This window comes from Hippopotamus amphibius, chromosome 16 (assembly GCF_030028045.1).
Source record: "Hippopotamus amphibius kiboko isolate mHipAmp2 chromosome 16, mHipAmp2.hap2, whole genome shotgun sequence".
Taxonomy (NCBI): domain Eukaryota; kingdom Metazoa; phylum Chordata; class Mammalia; order Artiodactyla; family Hippopotamidae; genus Hippopotamus; species Hippopotamus amphibius.
In genome coordinates, this window is record NC_080201.1 from 21,077,326 (window position 1) to 21,091,870 (window position 14,545).

The 14,545-nt window shown below is 43.4% G+C and overlaps 1 protein-coding gene across 2 annotated transcripts in view; it reads left to right on the forward strand.

Moving 5' to 3' along the window:
- The window catches only part of CDH11 (cadherin 11), a 136,780-nt gene that overhangs the window by 43,185 nt on the left and 79,050 nt on the right, over positions 1 to 14,545 (forward strand). For both annotated transcript variants that reach the window (XM_057711323.1, XM_057711326.1), the window contains exon 2: positions 12,304 to 12,431. The gene's annotated coding sequence lies outside the window, so the exon portion shown is untranslated. The remainder of the gene's footprint in view (positions 1 to 12,303; positions 12,432 to 14,545) is intronic.

The following is a 14,545-nucleotide window of genomic DNA, read 5'->3' on the forward strand; positions in this document are numbered from 1 at the left end:
TTATCAGGAGGTAATCATTTTGTTAGGGCCTTAGAAGACAAGGAGAAGTTTATAAAGATGAAAAGACAAAAGTGCATTCTGGGCAAGGCAAACGCGGTGGGGAAGGTAGGCAAGAGTGAGATCACGTGGTAAGTTGAGGAAAAAACGATCAGTTCCTGGAAGGAGCTGCCCCAAGTGAGGCTGAGGGCTGCTGAGTTCGCTAGTGCAGAACCTTCCCTGGGGCTCAGGCTGGGGTGAGTACGGAAGCCCAGGAGTCAGATGGCCTGGGTTTGAAGCCCTACGAGCTCTGAGACTTGGGTACGTTAACACAGCCTCTTTGTTTTACGTTTCTCCATTTTCAAATTAATGTGGTGATCCATTTAAGCAGGGGACCTAGAGCAAAGCAGGCTTGCTTGTTGTTAAAAACAGAAGGGGCCAACCGAAGGAGACACTGGGTGCTTTGAAATCAGGAGCGGCACGAGCAGGCTCATGGCGCAGAGTGTGTTGCAGCGTGTGGAGGGTGCGCTGGCTCTCCTGTCCTCCTAGGAGAAAGATGGTGCCTGCATCCTCCCCCAGCCCCTTCCTTCCCTTGCCTGTTAGAGACGCAGAGTGTCCTCCGCACGCCGGCGCTGCTCTAAGCTGCCAAATAATTCTAGTTCCATTATCTTTACTCTCAGGATACAGCTCGTTGCCTAAGGCAGGGTCATCTCTGTCAGAACCAATGGGATAAATAACTGTCCGGCATCAGCATCTGGAATGGCTCTGATCTAACTGAGGACCAGTTCTCCTTTCATGGGCACGCGGTCCTGTACCTGATGGTGTATGCCCGTCCCTTTGCGCGACGCAGCCCTGGCAAGTGTATGACGTCTTAGCCAGAGCTCTGCATGTGAACCGTCATTCAGATTATTTTATGCTGTCATTTCCCCTTTTCTCACTTTTATTATGTAAAGCAATACTATATGTTTTCTGTGCTGTATGCCTCTTTGCAGGCAGCCTTACATTCCCTTTGGAATAAAATGTGGTGTGTGTTAAATGCATGACATGAATTATAGAGAGACACAGGGTGGATTCTGTGCCCAGTGAGTTTTCAACCTAGTTTCTTCTCCAGGAAGACCTAGATTCCTGAAGATTTCCAGACTGTACTCTCACCTCCACCACCAGGTGGAAGAGAACCAAGGTCTTTCCCAGCACACACATGACCTGACACCTGGTATTGATGAGGATCCTGCAGAGAAACCGTGGGATGCCTGGGGCAGGGTCTCTGCGGGCACTGCTCCTTACCCGCTTCCCACTCGGGGCCTTGGTCAGTCCTGCTGTAAAATAACTGCAGTGAGGCGGATCAGTGTCCCCCTCTTTCAGTCATTCATGTCTTCACAGTATCTGGGTGCTGCCCACATTGCTATTTACTTAATATTTCCTTTCGACTCATTCTGCTTCTCTTCAATATTTTTGAAGAAAACTGTATCATTGATGGCAAACTAGTACCTCTTGTTATAAATAGAAGGTAACCCCCAAATAGATAAAATTAAAAGGAAACAATGTAGTTGAGTTTACTCTGAGCCTGAGACTGCCGTTTCTGTTAAAAGAGATTTGTTCAGGAATCACTGTAAATGGAGACATTCCCTTCGCTTAAATCAGGATTGAAAGGTAATTGAAGAGGTACTTCTCTGCTTCCTGATTCCCTGTCATTTAATGCCAATAATAATAGTAGTAATTTGCTGGCCCCGTATTGTGTCAGGCATTGTGCTACCTTTTTGTATGTCTTTTTTTTTTTTTTTGGGGGGGGGGTACACCAGGTTCAATCATCTGTTTTTATACACATATCCCCGTATTCCCTCCCTTCCTTGACTCCCCCCCCCCAAGTCCCCCCCACCCTCCCCGCCCCAGTCCTCTAAGGCATCTTCCATCCTCGAGTTGGACTCCCTTTGTTATACAATAACTTCCCACTGACTATTTTACAGTTGGTAGTATATATATGTCTGTGCTACTCTCTCGCTTTGTCTCAGTTTCCCCTTCATCCCCCGCCCCCTCCCATACCTCGAGTTCTCCAGTCCATTCTCTGTATCTACATCCTTGTTCTTGTCACTGAGTTCATCAGTACCATTTTTAGATTCCGTATATGTGAGTTAGCATACAATATTTGTCCTTCTCTTTCTGACTTACTTCACTATGTATGACAGATTGTAGTTTGTATGTCTTTATATAGAGTCTCTGTAACAGAAAAGTGATGTTTTTTTATCATGAGGATGTTGACTAATATTTAGTGAACAATTAATTTGTGCCAGAAACAGGATTATAATTTGCATGTATTATCCCATTTGTCCTCACCACCAGGGACTCTGTGGGGTGTTGTGGTGCCTGTTTTACAGGTAAGGAGCTAAGTCATGGAGCTGGTGAGGAGTCAAGCCCTAAATTGGGAACATTCAGGACTCTGAGTTCACACCCCATCAGAGCCTGCGCTTCCTGCCAGGGTCTGTCTAATCCACAGCGTGGCCCCCACTCTCTTGCTGCTTGCTAGGTGAGACGCCCACTTGGTTTAGCTCCTGGGCAGGGTCTTCTGGCTTTCCCCGAGGTAACCAGACCACCTTGTCAGGGACTGTGAAACCTGGCTGTGTTTACACATCATCCCAAGAGCTAAAGGAAGACTTTGCTTACCCTCATGGTCTGCACATGCAGTGTCCTCTTAAAGATGGCTTCATTGTGGTACCGGGTTTGCCCCATGAAATCACAGGCTCATAATGACTATTAGAGAGGGAAAGATCCTAGAGATTTCTAAGTCAGTATTTTCCCAACTGTGGTCAGAGCTCTGCTGGAAGGAGTTGGGCTGCTCTTAGTTGGGGAACTGATTATTTCAATTACAGAATTTTGTAGACTCAGAATAGGAAAGAACCTTATTGACCATCAAGTCCAGCCTGGTCCCCAGGGTCCAAATTTTTTGTATAAGTTTCTGGATAAGGAATGTGGTTTAAATGTTTTAAGAAATAAGTGATCAACATGTTAATAGTATGTGTGTATAACTTATACACTTACAGTATCAGACAGCTTTAGATATCAAAGCCCAGAAGGCATAAAGAAAACCTATTTCAAAATCCAGCCTGGTTTTCTTGACTGAAACCTTTAGATAGAAATGTAATAAGTGGACATCGCAGGGGAAGACCTCACAGAACCTCTGATTTGATACAAATAGGACCATTTGCCTGTCACTTTCACTAATGATCCAAACCCAGTCTAATAAGATGACCCAACTCTACACAACTGTGAACAATGCCATTTTTCTCTTCATTTTTAGTTCTTATCAATGGAGTTGGTGAAAGTGGGCTTCACTTGTAATCATTTGAAGAATTTTTTAAAAGATGAAAATAAAGAAATGGATGATGGTGTGTGTGTGTGTGTGTGTGTGTGTGTGTGTGTGTGTGTGTGTGTGTGTACATCTGCCTGGGAGGGGAGTCCAGGGGGAACAGCCTAGATAAAGCTTCCTGTGAGGGTCTTAGATTCTTGATATTGGCACATGAATTTTCCCAAGATCTTTAAGAATGTCAGAATTGGTGCACAGAAGTGAAGAATATTATTCCACCAATAAAGTGCAGCAAACTATAGCTGAAACATTTTAAAGGCCCTCTTCCACTGCTGACCCTGAATGAATCCAGCGTACTTAATGAAGTGTGGTAAGGATGCAGAGTGCCTGCTAGACTTGCTTGCTGGCTTGCATCAGCCTCTCTGCGGCCAAATTCATATTTGTTCCTGAAGAAAATTACAAGTCACCACCCATAGTGGGCCTACCTCGGCACCTGTGCACAGGTGGGATTTGGTGTTAGGGACTCTTTATTTCTGGATCGTTTGTTTGGGAGCATTAGTTTGTGCCTCTGTCCACCTGATTTACAACAAGCAAGAAAACATTCATGCTTCTTGCCCTTGTGGAGCTTGTAGAAAATTTGAATTTGTACAGCTTGTATTTTCAGTGTAAGTGGCTAAGAAGAGAGAAATAACAAAACAACATTTTCTTTTTCTTAACTTAATTTCACATTGCAAAAGGACAGTCCCACTTAATTTCGAGAAGCCTTCTTTTGTTTCTTTCTGAGTGTATTGGCCTCAGAGAGAACCCTCTCCTATTATATCATAAATCAGTCTCATTGCTATGGCCAGTGCAGCTTACTCTTTTTACTATGAGAAGATAGTAGGAGACTGTGACTATTTCTAGCACACAGCAGAAACTCTGCAGTGTGTGTGTGTGTGTGTGTGTGTGTGTGTGTGTGTGTGTAAATACTTCTCTGACTTTGTGAATATGGAGAATTGCAAGTAAGTGGCTTTCTTGGTTGTTGCTTGGTTTCTTGGAAGTGTCTCAGATTTGATGAAACATGAGAGATACTGTTTCAGGCCTTGGGTCATATAGGTCTTTGCTGTTCATCATTTCATTTGCGGGTGGTGCTTCATCCATGTCTGCTCCCTCTCTCTCTCTCTCTCTCTGGCCTGGTAAAGTGATGCAGTCTTTGATTTTTTTTTTTTAAGCCATTGGACTATTTCCCTAAATTAGTGCCCTAATTTATGTCTGGAGAAAGTAGTTGAGTGTAGCTGGTGGATGAATTACTATAGATTCAAACTGCCTGTGTCCAAATCCTGGTTTTGCTGTTTAGGTCGCTTTGTGAACGGGGGCAACTTTATTCAGCATTTCTGTGCTTCAGTTTCCTAGTTATGAAATAGAATCACAGTACCTGATGTATTGGATTGTTATAGGATTAAACTGTATGGTATAGGAAAGTACTTAGCCCAGGACCTAGCACACTGCAAACTCTCAATACATGTTAGAAATTGTTTTACCTGTTTGGATTAAGTTGTGTCTACATGACACCCAGCTCCTGGAGGGTGCTGAAGAGCTGAAAGAGTTAGCATCATGTGTACGTGACTATAATCATGCCCTTGAGTCCTCAGAGATGATTAAATGCTTCACTTGGCGTCAGAAGTGTTTGGGAAATATCGATCACACTTTTTCAAACTCAGTGCTCGTACAAACACATGGATTTACTGTCAGTCACTCAGGAAGTACCTTTTGGTTACCCAGTCTTGTTAATAGCCAATTGCTTACAAAATGGTAGTCTATTTTACTGATCTTAACTATTTTAGAAAACAAACCGGACAGTTCCGCATTGCTTCTATCAAGGCTGGATAATATGGGCCAAGTGAGTACATTATTATAGTCCTTTGAAAAAATGACGAATTTTATCTGTCATTTGATATTAAGTAGATAAAAAGGCAATAGATTTTCAGTGTTTTAAAATTTTAAAAATACAGTTTTATGGTGGTTCTCTGTTTTACCCTTACCATTTCTCTATTTCTCCACTAGGTCAAGCCCTTTAGAGGGTTAGCAGGCTGACCCAGGCCAGACAAAAATGAGCATAAGATGTGATTTCTGTCTTCAAGGAGCTCAAAGCTTCCTTGGATGCAATTTTGGAAGGGTCAGACATCCATAATGACAAAGAACTCTCCCCGTGGGAGAAATCAAGACGTAATATGGAGTACTGAGGGACTCTGAAAGCCCTCGGAGTCCACAGCAGGGAGTAGAGGAAAGTTCCACCACAGTCATACCAACAGTGAATGGGAGGAGAATTCAGCTGAGGGAACATTACGTGCAGGGAGGAGCAGAGGTGTATAGCCTGCCGGGCTCAGGGAATAGCAGGTCTTACCTGGGCAGGAGGTGAGGACAGGACAGACCAGGGAGAAATGCATCAGCTCTGTCGACCAGTGCAGACATTTCCTGACCTGGTAGGGAACCATTTAGAGTTTAAATATTCTTGAATTCTTTATGTAAAGATGGCTGTCCTTCTAGTAGGTGGCTTCTACCAAGAAGGAAGTTTCTCTTTTGTCATGTGCATTACTGTCAAATGTTGAGATATTTGTTCATTCACAACAAGGAGACAAATAAGCTAAATAAACTACAGAAGAGGTAAATACTGTTCTGAAACAGGGATGATTGTGTGTGCCTTACTTGCTTTGTTTATGCCAGCAATTCTTTCTAAAACTTTTCCAACTGACCCAATGGACATCCCAGAAATTATCCTGAAGCTGGGTTATATTTATTTTCATTTGCTTCCCACCTCCTCCTTACCCGACCCTGCTCCCCCACCCAAAAAATAAATAAATAAAAAGTAAAATTGCTGCTGTTTTAGGGCAAACATAAAATATACTCTCTTGGAGAAAGGCTTTTTATTTTCCTTCTATTTTGTGTTCCCAGGTTCTACAACAATATAAATAAACTTGTGTGTGTGCCTGTGTGTGTGTGATTTTTTTAAGCTCTTTATCGGAATATAATTGTTTTATGCTCTTGTACCAGCTTTTGAGGTACACCAAAGTGAATCAGCTATATTTATACATATATCCCCATCTCCCCTCTCTCCCGCAACTCCCTCCCACCCTCCCCATCCTGGCCCTCTAAGGCATCACCCATCATCCAGTTGATCTGCCTGTGTTATGCAGCAACTTCCCACTAGCTATCTATTTTACCGTTGGTAGTGTATCTATGTCTATGCTACTCTCTCACTTCGTCCCAGCTTCCCCTTCACCCCCTGCCCCCCCAACCCCGTGTCCTCCAGTCCATTCTCTGTTTCTGTTTAGCTTTTCACCCTTTTCTGATGTTGTATTCCTTTTTTATTCAGTAGAGAAATCATCCTGGCAAAGTGGGAGGGCAGTCCTTGGGTGCAAGGGAAATCTAGATTTGAATTCCCATTCTGTTGCTAATCAGCTTTGTTATCCTGGGCAAGTTATTTGACTTCTCTGAGGTTTCATTCCCTTCTCTTTTAGGAGGTAGGAATGGAATAAAACAAGCCCCGCCCAGTGCTGTTGGGAAGATTAATTAAAAGAAAAATGCATGCAGAAGCACCAAGGCTATATACGATGGGGGTATGTAGTGGGCGACAAATAAGACCGGAGCTCTCTAGCACAATCGTTGATATGTTAAAGGGGAGAAAGTGAAACTCCATCATTTGGGTGAGAAATAGGGATAAAATGTAGAGGAGCAGGAGGTTTGCTCATATGCTAGATGACTGTTTGTTTATTCATTTCCCAAAGATATTACAAAGGCTGTGAATATTTATTTAGTTCTGCTCCCAATAGCCCTTCTAATAGGGAATTATTTGGGTACAACGAAAGACATTTGTAAATGCGGCTGATAAGACTGACATTGGACAAGGAGTGTTTTGTTGGACACAAGAATTCTATTGTCCCTGGCTTCAGTTGTCAAGTGCCCGGGGAACCCAGAATTTATGGTGACAGCACAATGGGCCTTTCAGGGCCCAGCGAAAGAGCTGTGAGATCCCGCTCCCCGGCTTTTCAGGGCTTCTAATCTTTTTATCGGGCCCGGACAATGCCGGATTCAGCTGCTGCCTGCGCCTCCTGACTGTCCATTGGCCGTCAGGTATTGTGCGGTAATTACCATGGTGACAATGGACCCTCTCTACGCCAGTCCATCGGCGCTTTGGAAAACGGCGAAGGTTGTCACTTTGTATTAGGTGGCTCTAAAGGCATGGCTTACTTAGAAAAACTACTAAAGAGAAATAAAGATAATCGTGTTAAGAGTTTGATTTAAAGGGCCACTGTGTCAAATCCATTTGGAGCCCAGGAACTCTTTATGGATGTTTTCTTGTAATTACAGCTAGATGTTGGGCGTCACCCCTGCACAAGCAGTGAGTAGCTGGCCTTCGAGATTCTGCAGGGAGCCCTGAGCTGTGGGCAGCTCTCAGCCCTTAAAGTCCTGTGGGAGCAGAGGTCTAAGCTGAGCCATTGTACTTTGAGGGATCCCTGAACTCCTTTGAAAACTCAGTTTCCTCATCTGAAAAGGCATGGTGTGGAAAATGCTTATAGATGAATATTAATTATATATTCCATGAGTATACATTAATATATGCAAATATATGATTATTAATCATTATTTGAAAGCTTATCCATCTAGTATAGGGCTTTGTGAATAGTAAATATACAATAAAAGTTAAAACTAATTTTTTAATCATGCATAACTGAAAAAGCACAACCTATACCTTTTCATAATCACAGCTACTAATCATTGAGTGCCTACTGTAAGTGAGGTCATGCATTTATTATCACTCTTCTTTACAGTGATTCTACAAAAGAGTCATTAACATCCCCATTTTATAGTGAAGAAACTGAAGTTCAAAGAGTTCTTGCCAAAGTCAAATTAACTTGGAAGAGGCAAAGCCTGGATCTTAAGTCCTGTCCCCTCACATTTAATAGCTTACTTCTTCCCTCATTAAAAAAAAAAAAAAAAAATTGTGATCTACAAACTTATCTTACAAAATATGCCTCACCATATGGTTTTGGAACTTGGGCGATAACAGGAAAGAAAAACACCCGGTGGTGAGTATTAATTGAGTTTATTCATTCCTTCAGCAATGTCAGGAACATGTGACACCCATAAAAGGAAGAAGCCCCCACCTGCAGGGCTCCCCAGGCTTTACTGCCTGTGCCCCTTCTCCTGCCTACAGAGCAAGAAAAACACACAGCAACATCAACAAAACAACTTGGTATTTCTAGACCAACAGAAAAGTATATGGCCTTTGCTTGACTTTGTTGCCCAATAAAAGTTTCAGAAACCTGATATTTTATGGTTTAGTAGTCATGTATTTAATCATAGTTTGTATTACTCAACTCCATACCAAACTATCTCAAATTCCCTATTGTGTTGTTTTACCAAAAAGTAGGAAGTATGTGATCACATCTCCGAGGAATAGGCATGGTTTACCCTGGGAGGTAGGTCTCATTGTGGGTTCTTAAAGCTAGCGGGAAAGGAGTGGATTTTTTTAGTGATTTGGTCTGCTGCTTCCTTGCTCTATGCATTTGGGTATTTACCACCTAGCCTCAGTTTTTTCACCTGTAAAATGGAGCTGTCACTCTCTCCTTGGGCTACTCTCCTCCACTCAATGGCAGTTCTTTCCCTTTTACACCCATCACCGCTGTGTCACACCTATACACACAGTAAGTGGCCTGAGAATCCTGAAGCGTGCACGGACCGAGTACGTGGGGTGCGGACTGTGTTAATCTAACTCACGCACACGTTCAGCCCTTACCCTCCCCAACCGCACCGCATGCTGTTGTTTTTGTTGGGGGTGTGCTGTGGACAACGATCCTGGCACACACCTGGCCTGGCTGAGCCCACGTTCTAGAAGAAGACCCACACGTGGAGAGCTGTAAGCCAGGGTATTTGATTTGGAGCAGAAATCAATCCTAAAAGAAGGATGGCAGCATGACTCGTGGGTCAAAGGGAAGGATGTGGCCCTGTGTGTACCAAGCCTTCAATACAATCAGAGCTCAGCAAAAGAAATCGGCCACGATCGCCTCCCCATCCATCCCTGAATTTCCTCCTTGATTTTGATATGCTTGCCAAGTATTTTCTCCATCCTGCTTTACACCCTTGGCTTCATGGTGTTCTTTTTCCTGATTTCTCAGTCTCTCTGAACTGTCATATGGCCTGGAGTGCCTGTGCCTCTAAGAGGCTTGGTACTGTGGGTGGCCGAGTACGGCAGTGGAAGGGGCTGGTGGAGGGCACTGGCCCCGCACTTGAAGAGGGCCAGGGATGACATGCAGGCCTTAGGGAAGGGAAGGGAAGACGCCCTGAGAGTAGGTCGGAGTGGGTGCAGCAGTGCCAGGTTGTACTTTCCTGTCTCAAAAGGGAACACATGATTCCAGGTCTAGGGGAGTCACTAGCTGTCAGGGGGAGGGAGGAGAGAAGAGGGAAGATGAACATTCCAACTAAGAACACCAGTGCAGAAAGAGAACATCTGCAGTACACCCGTCCAGCCCTCTCAGACCTAAGTAACTCTCTTTTCCCATCAACTCTGTTGAAAGCACAAAAACAACTTAGATTTCTTCTGTTCATTTTTTTTCCCTAAGAAACAGTATCGTTGTATGCCAACATTGTCCACAGAGCCCAGAGCCCCTCTTCCTCAAATGTTTGCAGTGATCACAATTCATAGACAATTCACCTGGTTTTGTTGTTGTTGTTTTGTTTGTTTGTTTGTTGCTTTCCTTCCATGACTCTTAATTGTCAGTGCAGGCTTTTGGTGGAAGGAGTTTTATATGAGATATTTTGCAGGGAGGTAAAGAATGCAAGGCAAAGGGGGAGTTCAATTCGTTTTTATAGATTTGAGAAGTTAACTTTTAAAAACACATTGGCCACAGATACAGCTGTATCATGAACAGATTGGAGACTGGAGAAGAAAAACAGAAGAAACACAGGCTATAAAGTCTGCACTGATTTATTCTGATCCCACCTTGAGTATTACAGGCTGTACACCTTGAGCAAGAGTCTGACCTTTTTGGGTGGTGGGGTGAGATACCCCGATGGGTACATGATACCCAGATTGGACATATGCATTTAAGAGAATACACTGGTAAGGGCTGCAACAAATGCCAGTTCCATCCATGTTTATGGTCGTCTATTTATCCATGTCTGCATAACATACCACCCCCAAATTTAGTGTCTTATAACAACTATTTATCATTACCTCACAGTTGAGTAAGATGAGTGAACTCATCTGGGCAGTTGTTACTTGGGGTCTCTCATGCTGTGTAGGCAGATGGCTGGACTCACACGAAGGTTTGAGTGAGCTGGACATCCGAGACGGCATCTTCACTCACTATCTGGCTCTTCAGCTTGGATGCCTGGAACAGCTAGAGATGGCTGGGCATCTCTATCGCTATCTGTAGAGCTTCTCCATATGCCTAGCTGGAACTTCCTCACAGCATGGAGGTCTAGAGCATTCAGACTTCAGATATGGCCCCTGACTTCTCCCAGAGCAAGCTTTCCAAGAACACAAGACAGGTTACGAGGCTTTTATGACTCAGCTTCTGAAATCACATAGTATCACTTTTGCTGTGTTTCACTGATTACTTAGGGGCAACTCAGAGTCGCATGGAAGGGGACCACACAGGGGCATGGATGTCTGGGCCTGTGATTCATTGGGCGAGGGCTGCTGGAGACTGGCTACGACATGGCTGCAAGTTGGGTCCTTCCTCATCAGTTACATGTTGTATGAGCTGTCCCCTGTGGTTTTTTCTTCATAAGTCTGTGTGTATCTGAGAATAATCCCAGCACTACTCTATCCTTGACATCCTGGAAACAGCACACATTAGGACAGTTTCCCTGTTCTTGCTACAGTCACCAAATCAAGATGCCATGAACAGATTTTAGTAGATGTACAGTTCATCCTCAGTCTTTCACCAGAGGATTTTTCGTGTTGTTGTCATCCTTGTTTGTTTTGGAGAGGGCGTTGTGTGTGAGGGGCTGTTAAGTGGAACCAAGATGAGTCGAGGAAAAGTGGATTCGGGAAAAATGAAGGATAATAACAAAGTAAGAAACTGTTTAAGCCCTTAATGCAGCCTGGGTTGATCCTAGAAGACAGAAGCTCTAGAGAGGAAGGACATTCAAGAATTTCTTTATGCTGTTGCGTTGGGGAAGCTATGCCAGCGGCACCTTCCTTGGTTCAGTGCCTTGGTTTTGGAAGACAACAGCTGTTCATTCCACATTCCTCTCTTCATTCATTCAGCAAATATACACTGAACAGCTGCTTTGGGCTTAGGAAAAGTGTTAGACACTTCGGGAGATATGAAGATGAATCAGACTCGAATCCAGGCAGAGAACAGCCCCCACACAGAAACTCCAGAATGTGGTGTAGAGCAGGAGGGGGGTGAAGAGGGATGTAGTCTTGATAAAGAATTGCAGCTCTGTCAGCCCGGTGCTCTGCTCTGCTAGCATGGGGATGACATCTCCTAGCACAACCGCCACCACTGTCACTCTTTGCCCTTGAGTCTGTCATTCCACCAGGATTTGACAGCACCAGAACAGTGCTCTCCCTTTATGAGGGAAGGGACTTGCTTCGGACGCCAGTAGAATGTGGATTCTGTCAGCAACTGGCTCTAAGACTTCCCATCTCCCCTACAGGTTTATTGTTAGTGCTGGAGCAGATGCTTATAAAGTACATAGCATATTACAAGAAGTTGGAGGTATGACTGCTTTTACCAAATGCACACATGGTCCATCAAACCATCCTGTGGTACCTCTAAATCCATGACAAGGTTTTCCCACTTTGCACACAATTGTGATAATTTGTTTCCATCTCTCTGCACACAATTGTGATAATTTGTTTCCATCTCTCTGCACACAATTGTGATAATTTGTTTCCATCTCTCTCTTTGCACCTGGACTGTTCTTGTCTGAGAAAAGCATGTGGTATGCAACTGTGTACCCCCAGTGTCGAGGACTGTATCACTTTATTGATTCACATCACCTCTAGGTTACTAATGATCCTTTCACTTTTGCAGAAATCACTGTATTTTCGGCTCAGTGGCCTCCTGACGACCATTCCTGTTGCCATTTGTTGAATGACCAATCAGATGGGTGGAGTTCTGTGTTATAGAAATTGGCAGCAAGTATCCAATGGGTGAAAAAGGTAAGATGGACCAGCGTCACCAAGTGTTTCAAATGTTACTATATTTGTGGAGATGGAAATGATGGCTTCCAGGCCCATTGCACAAACCTGCCGTGGTTTGAACTTCACAAATCCAGAAGAGAATCTGATAGGGAAGTAGGCCCAGGCTTTGAGGAATGTGATTATTCACTATAGTTATTGGGTTACCTTCATGGAGTACCTATTATGTACCTGTAGAAGGATGATAGTTTTTTGGTTTGGTTTGGTTTGTTTTGTTTTTGACTATAGAAGGTTCAGAGGAGAAAGAAGGAACTAAAGAGCATTATAATTCCATAGCAAAAACTTAGCTGGATAAACTGACTAAAACAACTGTCATGTTGTTCTTTATCTCCTTTTCTTCTTTTGAAAAGAATTATCTAAATATGTACAAGGTGACCTACAACTCACAAGGAAAAGAGATTGCTAGGAGGCTGAACCTTTGAGATCTCAAAAGACAGAGCACTAGATCATAAGCCAGGAGGATGACTTCAACTCCAAGACCTGGCTGTGCCGTTCATTGTCTGTGTGCCCCTAGGTTAAGGAGATTTTCTCTGGGCCACAAGGGTGGTTGGACCCAGAGTCTCTAACAGTCCTTACGTTTTAGGATGTTACAGATACATTTACCTCCTTTATCAGTTCAGTGGTAACTGGAGCTATTTTTATAGGATATCCAAATATTCAGATAAAATTTTAAGAATTAATTGTACCAGCATGACTTTCCACACTTTAGGGTCCTAGACCCATCCGTCCATGTATCGGTGGCTCATCTCCACGTGAGTGTCCCCCAAGTGCCTTAAATGCAGAGGCCGGATACAAGTCATGATTTTCTCCTCTAAACCTTCACCTTGTCCTGTGTGCCACATTTCAGCAATAGCATCAAAATTCACTCAGATCTGAAACATGGGAGGGATCCCATATACCTCCCAACCCCTTCCCTCCAACAGCAATTGATTCCTGTCGATTTACTCTCTGCTTATCTCTGAAACATTTTTACCCCCACCCCCATCAGCTTCAGCATGATGCGTCTTTCATACATATTCTGGAACAGTGTCCCTAAATCCAGATATTATGTTACTTTGCTACTTAATCCTTTCCGTGTTAGAGATCTGAACTCCTTTGCAAGCTTCTAGGACCCTTCATTGATGGGACCACTGTTCCACTGTCCAAACTCACTCTCAGCTGCTCTCTGCATACCCTCACTGTACACGTCCACTCTAGGGTCTACTATAAGGCACAACCTTTATTTCCCCAATGCCTGGTAATCTCCCTCTCCTTACAAGCTAACTTTTACTCATTTTATACCTTCAATTGGACCTCACTGACTCTAAGGAGTTCTTTCTGATCACTTAAGACTGAGCTATGGGTGTCTCCTAGGCTTTAGCCATTGCAATTACACCATTTATTGTGATTCCTACCTTGGGTTGTAATTGTCTGTTTAGTTGTCTGTCTTCCCAGCTAGACTTAGAGGTTCTTGAGGATTGGCCTTATTTTGGGACTTCCAGGCTCCCAGTTGCAAGCACTGATTCTAGCCCAAAGTGGGTTCTCAATAAATATTTACTAAACATATGTGGTATATATGTATAGTTCAAATAGAAGTACAGTTCGAATAGAAGATGTGGAAGGGGACCTGATGTTACAGAGAAAAACGTCACAATGTTGGCAGCTAACAGGTATTGAGTGCTGTCAGGTATTGAGTCAGGCACATAAGGTCTTTAAGGGTATCGCCTCCCTTAATCCTTGCAAAAACCTACTGTGATAGATACTATTAATATCCAAGATTTTACAAATGAGAAAACTGAGTGTTACAAAAGATAAATAACTTGCCCATGGCTATACTGCCATACTTTTATCCCTGGACGTTTTTATCCTTAGAAGTCTGACTTTAGCTAGAGCTTTTACCTTTGACTACTCCTCTCTTTTGTCTTCCCCACGAATTAACCTGGTCCATTATGAACAAAAAACATTTCCCCCAAGTAAGGCTGGAGACTTTTCCTGCAGCCCACGCAAGCTATTTTTACTTAGATGATCAGCCCCTGTGACTGGGACGTGTAAATCTTTGGTGATTTTCCAGGTGTTTTACACTCATATTTTAATAT